The sequence below is a fragment of the Hippopotamus amphibius genome, chromosome 3, assembly GCF_030028045.1.
Source record: "Hippopotamus amphibius kiboko isolate mHipAmp2 chromosome 3, mHipAmp2.hap2, whole genome shotgun sequence".
NCBI classification, from domain to species: Eukaryota; Metazoa; Chordata; class Mammalia; order Artiodactyla; family Hippopotamidae; genus Hippopotamus; species Hippopotamus amphibius.
This window is the reverse complement of record NC_080188.1, coordinates 73,280,747-73,290,167: the sequence shown is the minus strand read 5'-3', so window position 1 is coordinate 73,290,167 and position 9,421 is coordinate 73,280,747.

The window sequence follows — 9,421 nt, the reverse complement described above, 5'->3', positions numbered from 1 at the left end:
TCTTTTTAAAAATAGAGATACCATCAGCAAATGACGATAATTTGATGAGCTCGTCGGGTATATTATACATTCATGGGCTTAGAAAGTAGTTGACACGATACTTAAAGGTCAAAACTATATAGACTATGGGAACCCTATTTTCATTGTGTTTTTTAAACACTGTTTTTTTTTTTTCTTTTGGAAGCTACAAAAAACTTGATATCTAAGATTAGTTTCAAGTAAATAAAGGATGCTTTACACTAAGTTTACAAAATATGAGGGATATATAAGCTTACAGAGATGTTACACAGGTATGTAAATCTCAAACTTTAAAATAGCAGTGTGTGTGTATGTGTGTGTGTGAGAAAGAGAGAGCCCTGCATATTTATAATTCTGGTTCGCCTATATGGTAGTCATTTCCTGGAATTAACCACGTAAAAAATTTTTTTGCTTCACAGTTGCATGAGCTATTTAGAGAGTCTACTGCTATTTTTACTCTGAATTTTATACCTGTGTTTAGCTCATAGATTTTGCTCCAAAACAGCTATGCTCTCATAATTGGTCCATCCCATGGACTCATGGGAGCCCACAGTACCATTCTCAGGGCTGAGCAAAGTCTCAAATATGAAAAACAATCACAGACCATTTCTTTTCTCTTTGTACATTTTCTTATATTAACTCGTGTGGAATTTTCAACATATATCTAGCCCAGGGAAGTTATACTGTAATGAAATCTTACTTCTCCAATGTTTAGAATGAGTTTGTTCTGAAATTTCATTAATGACTTAGTCCTCATTGGTCTACAAAAACCTCATAGCAGTATTGAATACAGAACTCCAGAGACCAAGTATGACAGCCGTGAAGACTGCCAGTATCATTAATTTAGCATCTTTCATTTTCATTGCAGCCTAGTGACAATATCCCAAAGAGTATAGTTTCATAAGACAGTTTTAGATTTCTTCCTTAATGTAAACACTATCAGACAATGTGCTGATATTGTGGAAGACATTTTCCACCCTCTACTTTCTCTTTTTTGAGGAACTGTATCACTATAAATTTCTGCACCTAACTTCTGTTTTAACTAATAATCACTTCACAGTGAACTCTGGGAACATTTAAGTTTTGTTTGGAAATACTAACTATTCTATGTGAAAACCTTTGATTCTATAGTTATGGAAACAGTGAAACAAACCAAAGTGTTAACACTTTCATTTAAGGTTTTGGAAATAACAAAGTCTGTTTGTTTCCTATTGCTGCTAAAAAATTACTGCAAATTTAGTGGCTTAAAACAATGCAGATTTATTATCTTGCAAATCTGTAGGTTAGGTGTCTGACACGTCTCATTGGTCTAAATTAAAAGTGTTGGTGAGGCTGTGTTCCTTTCTGAAGGCTCCAGGGGAGAATCCAATTCCCTGTCTTTTCCATTTCTAGAGGCTTCCTATATTCTTTGGCTTGTGGTCTCCTTCCTCAAAACTCAAAGCCATCAAGGGAGACCTGAGTTTTTTTCCATTATATCACTGCAACCCTTTCTTCCGCCCCCTCCTCAAGTTTAAGAACTTTCGTGATTACTTTAGGCCCATCCAAGTAACACAAAATAATCTCCCTATTTTAAGATCAGCTGGTTAGCAAACTTAATTCCATCTGCTGCTTTAATTCCTCTTTGCAACGTAATGCAACATATTCACAGTTTCCTGGGATTAAGACATGGACTTTTTCAGGAAGCCATTATTCTGCCTACAACACTAAGATTTTTAATGATGCCAAAAATCTAAAAATCTATGCCTGAGTCAGGATCCCATGATCCTATCTACTTAAGCCTCAGGTATATATGATTAACAAACATCATCCTGTATGATAATCTTCATTTTCTGTTAAGCTATAGACACAACTGTATGCAGTTCTAAAAAAAAAAAAAAAAAAGCACAGTATTGAAATAGTTTGGATAAACTTAGCAATCTACAGAAGACTCCTGAGTAGGGTGGGAAACTAAACTAGATGGCACTTAGGGTTCTTTCTTACTTTATAAGTCTGCTACAGTGCTGCAAAGCACTGCTCTTATATCACCATGGAGACACAGATGCTTAACTTTTCAGGGTATAGAAATTAATAACAGAATCCTCCCCCAAGAGATCCTTCAAAACTACAGGCTTTTCACCAAGTTAGCTTTAGGACTCTTCTTCTCTGAATATGAAAGTGTAACTTCTAAAAACATTTTTTTTTAATAAAATTAATAATCTCTGGTTGTCATGATTTCTCCTGATAAGTAAAAACATGTATTTATCTTAAATCTGCAATAAATATAATTTTTAAAACTTATCTTGCCTAAAAGTAAAGTTGATAGTAAGAATTATTCTTGTTTTACTGATGGAAAACCACTGACAAGATTTTTTTTAAGACAAGATTACTAATACAACTAAGTTAACAGAGTTAGGAATACATATGCACAGTACTGCAAGGAGACTTTTTCATCCCTTTGTTCTTTGATGGATTAAAAATACTAACAGAATCCTTATAAATGTGGATGTAAAAATATGTCAAAGAAGAGTCAGCTCTGCAGAACTAGTTTCTATGTAGTAAAATATATGTTGATTATGACTGCACTTCAGCCAGATTGGAGTAGCAGGGACCAGATTTAATCTCCCACCTGGAAAAAAAAAAGGGACAAAATATAAGAAATAACCGTCTGCAAGACACAGGACATCAGGTAATGAAGGTGACAATGATCTCTAAGAGGTGAGAAACTAACAAGATGAGACTTACAGTCCCAACTTACTGCCTCTAGAGATTTTGTGTCTTCATTCCTGCCCTGTAACTAGGTTCATCAGTACCATTTTTCTTGATTCCCTATATATGCATTAGCATACGGTATTTGTTTTTCTCTGACTTACTTCACTCTGTATGACAGACTCTAGGTCCATCCACTTCACTACAAATAACTCAAAAAACGGACTTGAGGACACAGTGGGGGAAGAGGAGGCTGGGATGTAGTGAGAGAGTAGCACTGACATATATACACTACCAAATGTAACATAGATAGCCAGTGGGAAGCTGCTGCATAGCACAGGGAGATCAGCTCAGTGCTTTGTGACAACCTAGAGAGGTGGGGTTGCGAGGGTGGGAGGTAGGCTCAAAAGGGAGGGGATATGAAGATATATGTATAAATATAACTGATTCACTTTGTTGTGCAGCAAAAACTAACACAACATTGTAAAGGAATTATATTCCAATAAAGACGTATTAAAAAAAGAGAGATTTTGCAAGTTGCTGCTCAGGGAAGGAGCGGGGGACCCTGGTGGAGCTTAGTAGATGCCCTGAGAGGAGGAGAAAGAGCTGAGAGTCTGGATACACTTACAGCTAAGCCTCTCAATGTAATTTGGGAAAATTTAGCAAATTGCACTCAGCACATTCTTTTCCCTTCCTACAGAGATTCTTTATCAGAAACCCTCCAGCCTTTATATATCTTGTATTTTAACTGATTCTTTGTTAAGAACGCTTCCATATGTCTAACTTATCATTGTACTATCTGTGTCAGTTTCCACAGAATATGGTTAAGAATATATTAAGTTGCATCCTTTGAATTGTTCCCATTAGTCAAATAAGTAGCCAGGGGTCATTCTGTAAAGCACAGGTATGCATGTTATATGGTCTATTCACTTCCTGAAATGGACTAATATATTCTGCATGAGCAGAAGCTTGTAGGTGACTTATAAAGGTCACCCTCACACACATCAATACAATATTCTGGAAAAGAGCTTGCCAACCTATGACCAAAATGCAGAGGAGGAAAACATATTTACCCCCACTTTGCTAAGTGTCAGCTACTAGATTTTGTATGAGGATATTAGCTTAATAGCTACTTGTCCTGGTTGAGCCATGTTAAGCCAAAATAGCCAAATTAGGAATATTACTCAGCCATAAAAAGGAACAAAACTGGGTCGTTTGCAGAGACGTGGATGGACCTAGAGACTGTCATATAGAGTGAAGTAAGTCAGAAAGGGAAAAACAAATATCATATATTAACACATATATATGGAATCTAGAAAAATGGTACAGATGAATCGGTTTGCAAGGCTGAAATAGAGACACAGATGTAGAGAACAAATGTATGGACATCAAAGGGGGAAAAGAGGAAGGGGGGATGAATTGGGAGATTGGGATTGACATATATACATTAATATGTATAAAATAGATAATGAGAACCTGCTGTATAGCACAGGGAACTCCACTTCGCTGTACAGTAGAAATTAACACAACATTGTAAAACAACTATACCCCAATTAAAAAAGAAGAGCCAAACCAGTTGCTCAGTCACCAGATTCATGCTGTGCCCCAGGAAGGGCTTGATCCAGCCAAGGCAGCTCTGCAGCTGAGGCCGGCCCAGGAGCAGACTGACTGCTACTGCCTCTGCTAGTCTTGGTGGCTTACTGGTGGCATGACCCAGACCATCGTCCCCCAGGGATCTAGTCACCATGCCCTTTACAGGCTGGGGTGCTTGGCCATGTCCATTTATGATCACAAGTGGGCAAAGGAACGCCTAGGAAATTCAAGCAAATCCCCTGGATTCCACCCAAATTCCTCTCTGTCCCCATCATATGAAAGCAGCCGTACCTCCTCCAGATGAAGAGAGTCACTTATCTATGCCAAGACGGTGATTTATCTTCTTGCCTTTTGGTCCCTGGACATAAAAAGCCAAGTTGGCAAGCATGGTTTATCATTCAATGGAGTATTTACATTGGGTACCCTGAAGAAAGGTGCCCCGCCTTGAGGACACAGAACTATAATCAGCAGATCCCGTAGTAGCAGAGATGGGAAGCAAGATGTTCCCCAGTGAATCTGGAAGAGATGAAAATTCCTGCTTCCAGGTTTAGTTCCTGTGGTGTTTGCCTAGGCCTGTCGTAACAAATTACCACAAACCTGGCAGTTCAAAACAACAGAAATGTACTCTCTCACAGTTTAAGAGGCCAGAAGCCTGAAATCAAGGTGTTGGCACGGTAAGATCCTTTTGGAGCCGCTCAAGGAGAATCTGTTCCAAGTTTCTCTCCTAACTTCTGGTGGTTGCCATTAGCTTGTAGCATCCCTTAGCTTGTAGCTGTATCACCCCAATCTCTGCCTCCGTCTTCACATGGTCTTCTTCCTTGTGTGTCTGTGTGTGTCCTCTCCTGTCTCATAAGGACACCAGTCTTCAGATTTAGGGCCCACCCTAAACCCAGCTGGACCTCATCTTAATTTAACTAATTACATTTGCAACTGCCCTATTTCCAAAAAAAGGTCATATTCTGAGGTTCTGGGTATACATGAATTTGGGGAGCACACAATTATAGACTGAATCCTGTCCTCTCCAAATTCACACATTGAAGTCCTAACCCCAATACCTTAGAATGTGACTGTATTTGGAGATAGGGCCTCTAAAGAAGAGGAAGAGACATTAGGAGTATGTGTACACAGAGAAAAGGCCATGCGAGGACATACTGAGAATGTGGCCATCTGCAAGCCAAGGAGAAAGGCCTCAGGAGAAACCAAAGCCGCCAACACCTTGACCTTGGACTTCTAGCCTCCGCAACTGTGAGAAAATAATTTTCTGTTGTTTAAGCCACCCAGTCTGTAGTATTTTATTATGGCAGCCCAAGAAAACAAATACACTATTTAATTACCACCTCACCTCACACACACACACATGGATTCTCTACTGGGGACACAATGGAATAGAAATATCTTTGATTGAATGCATATCTGTGACTTGAAGGATGACGTCAAATCCTTGCAAAGTATTGTCTCTGAGCTTTCGCTTGAGTGTGTCTTCAGCAACCACTGCAACGTATCCTCAGGCAGGAAGTTTCTGGGTGGCACAGAGTGTGACACCAGTGGATCTCATGGTCATAGGCCCATTCCTGCACCTCCTTTGCTTTAAAGATGGTCCCCTGAGCTGACACAATGTTATGTGGTTTCTCCTGACAATGCATCAAAGCCTTCAGCTGCTGATGCTGGATGAGGCCCTGCAGGAAGGAAAGGCAAACATACTCCACTGAGAATGGACCACTGGCCTTTCTAGGCTGACTAGTCTGACCTGCCTCGTAAAGCAGTGATGCGCTATCAGCGGCCCAGCATTCATTTCTGCTGCGATAGGTTTGACTTTTTGCAGTGGTGGTAACTACCTCAGCTTTGATAAGTTGGAATGCACGCTGGCCCAGGAAGTGTCTAAGTCTCCAAAGACAGATGGCATAACCTTTCTCTAGAACCCTAGGTGGCTGCATTGTGATTCTCTTACTGTGCAGCTTGCCACATACTCCACAAAACACCTTTTCCCACCACTGTTATCTTCAGTACAATGGCACCTACCCTGTGGCCCAGAAAGCAGGGCTGCTTCCCCTGCAACCCAGACCCACAGCAGAGCTCTTTCCTGCTGGGGGTCCCGCCAGAACGGGCAGCCTTAGCATCATCTGGTAAATCGCCCAGGACACTATCCTTAGGTGTGAAATATGCTGCCTCCAGAACCCAGGAGGCTCACCAGGTGTCATGCTGCTTTCTTCATAGTAGGAGGTGCGTGTGGTAATGTTCTACTTTGGAGGTGATACACCAGCCTGTCCCTGACCACTGGACCCCTAAACATTTTATGTGTGTGGCTTATAATTCATAAGGTTTATCGCCTGCTCTCTGTACCACATACGTCTTACTAAGGCTTCATTGTTCTGGCTACTTCTTGCTCATCCAGCCTCCATATCCTATTATTGATGAAACAGACCCATATTCTTTAGGACACAGCGGCAGAGTCACTGAAGCCCTGGGACAAAACTATTGAAGTATAGTGTCCATGACACGTGAATGCAAATTGTTTCTGATACCCTTTTTTTTGATTGAGAGAAAATTTATTCGCAAAATCCAAGACTACATTCCTTGGATTTGGGCCACAGAATCTGCTCTAACAAAGATGTCACATCCAGCGTGGCATTTGGATTCAAGGCGACTACTTGATTGAACTGGAAGTTGCCTATAGTCATCTTCCATGACCCTTCCAGTTTCTGCAGGCGCCAGACTGGTGAATTAATATAGATAGAATTTTCATCTCTGCATTCTTCAGATCCCTAAGGGTGGCCCTAATTTCTGCCATCATTCCAGGTTACACCACTTTTTTGCTATCTTGGCTGGGGTGAGGAGATAGGAGAGTAGTTAAGTTTCAGAGGCTTCTACTTTGCTTTCCAAACACCCAGTGAAACCACTGTGACCTTACACTTGGTCAAGACCCCTGTTGTTAACCAACTTCTCCCTCACTTTAAGAAGGGAGCAACAAGGACCCTTTGAGTGTCTGGATAGCAATGCCTTGAAATGTCTTATATTCCTCCTTCCCCAAAGTAGAATTATGCGTAAATGCTTCTAGGTTTGGGGAAGAACTGGGGGACTAATTAACTTGTCCAGATGCCATGGTGCTACAGGGGCCTTCCTCCTGGGACCCAACTACCTCTTTTGTCGGTGGTTTGTGGGTCTGAAAACTGACTCAGGTCCAGAAACTGAGCAAGGGGTGATAAATTGTTATTGGGGTAACCACCTCTCACCCTCCACATTATCTATCCTTGATGTTGTCCAATGGTACAAAGACTGAGTAGTCCTCTTATTGGTTGCCCATTTATTTTGCCCCTTAGGGTGCTACATGCTATTAACCTTCTCCATAAGTGTCTGCAGGTCAGGTCCCCTTGGCTCACCACTCCCACCTTGGGAGTCGTTACCATAATTGCGAGCCCACTGACTTCCGGCAAATAGGTACTGCCACCGGCCACTATTATTTCAAGGTCTTATTATCCACTGCCATCAGCAAGCTAAGTTTTACGATAGTTTTGTTTCCATTGTCAGAAGTGGCCTACAGCGTCACCACTGAATTTTCTAGGAACATCTGTTGTGTCATCAGCACGTCTTTAAGGCCTTGGTAAATGGTTTGTCCGTTGGGGCTTCCTGTGGAACATAATCATCCAAAGATAAACATATCCATTCTGGCATATCCACTTCCCTCAACCTTTTCATGCTCTCCTCCACCGTCTGCCACTCAACATTGCTCAGAGTTGGCCATTGCTTTTTCCATATTTCTAGAAACCATCCCGGTAGTGAGTTCACATCTCCTGGGATCCTAGCCCAGATGTTAAATTCTATGAGGATGAGTCAAAAATTATCCACACTCCGGTTATATTAAAACCTCTATTGGCCACACTGTCTTATCAGCTCTTTCCCTTCAAGGCTGCTGTCTCCCCAGTCACTGCTGCGCAGATGTGAACGTGTTACATCAGTTCATTGGTAAGTGTGGTGCGAGCAAACATGGATGCCCCACTTGTGATCTGCGCAAAAGAGCAGCAGGGCAGTGATTCGTTTTCTGTGGTCTGAGGGTGCACCTGGTGCCATTATTTACCGAAGACTTTGTGTGCAGTATGGAGAAAGTGTTTGTCACGAAGAAGTGTATATGAATGGATAGAGAAGTTCAAAGAAGGTCACACGAGTGTTAGCCATTAAGAGGGAGCCGGATTCACTTCTGATAAGTGAAGACAGCGGTGAATTCATGGCTCGCAGCTCATCCTAAAACATTTTTTAATGAGGGAAAACAAAAGTTTGTTGACAGATGGACAAAGTGTATTGAAAAGCAAGGAGATTATGTCAAAAAATGATGTACTTGCCTTTTCTAAAAGTTCATTAAATTCTACAGCCAGAGTGTGGGTAATTTTTGACTCACCCTCGTATTAAGATAGTGCTTATCCTGCAACCCAAGGACCCAACGTGAGTGCCATTATCAAACTCTCCCCTAATTTTATGTGCTGTCCCTCTGAATCAACACCCTCAGATTCCAGTCTCCAGTATCCTCCTCCTGCTCTTCCCAAGACATACAGGCCAATTCTTGCAGCTCCTTTGAGCGACAGTCTGTCTCCTGCCTCATCAGGCCCAGCCCCTCTGGCTGAGTTCTGTGTAACCCTCATGACAGTTGCACAACCCTAATTCCAGGCCTAGTGGCATGGAGATAGGGTAAGTCCTGAAGGGGGCACAGGTTGCCTGGGGAAAGAGACCTTTGCATCGTCATCCAGCTTGGGAGTGGTGAGGAGTGCTTGCCCTTACTAGAAAGAAGTGGGCTGTGACTGTGGGCTCAGAAAGCTCAGGAGTCTAGGGAGTGAAAATCTTCAGCAGCATCCACTCAGATGTTTCCAACTCACTTGTCAGGGTTCTGGATTTTTGCAAACAGTCCTTTGACTTTTGCATAACAGACCTGCCTTGATCTGGCACTGTCTTTGGAGTTTATCCATTCAGAATACTAAGTCTTGGCTTGGTCCTCAGTTTTCTCAGTTCTCCTGCTGCAAGAGATGAAAGCTTTCTGGAACACATCTAGAGACTCTCTGGCTTTCACACCTGGCTTTCTATTGCCTGTTATTGCCCTCAGCTATTCATTATATTTCTATGGAATAACGATGGCTGAGCA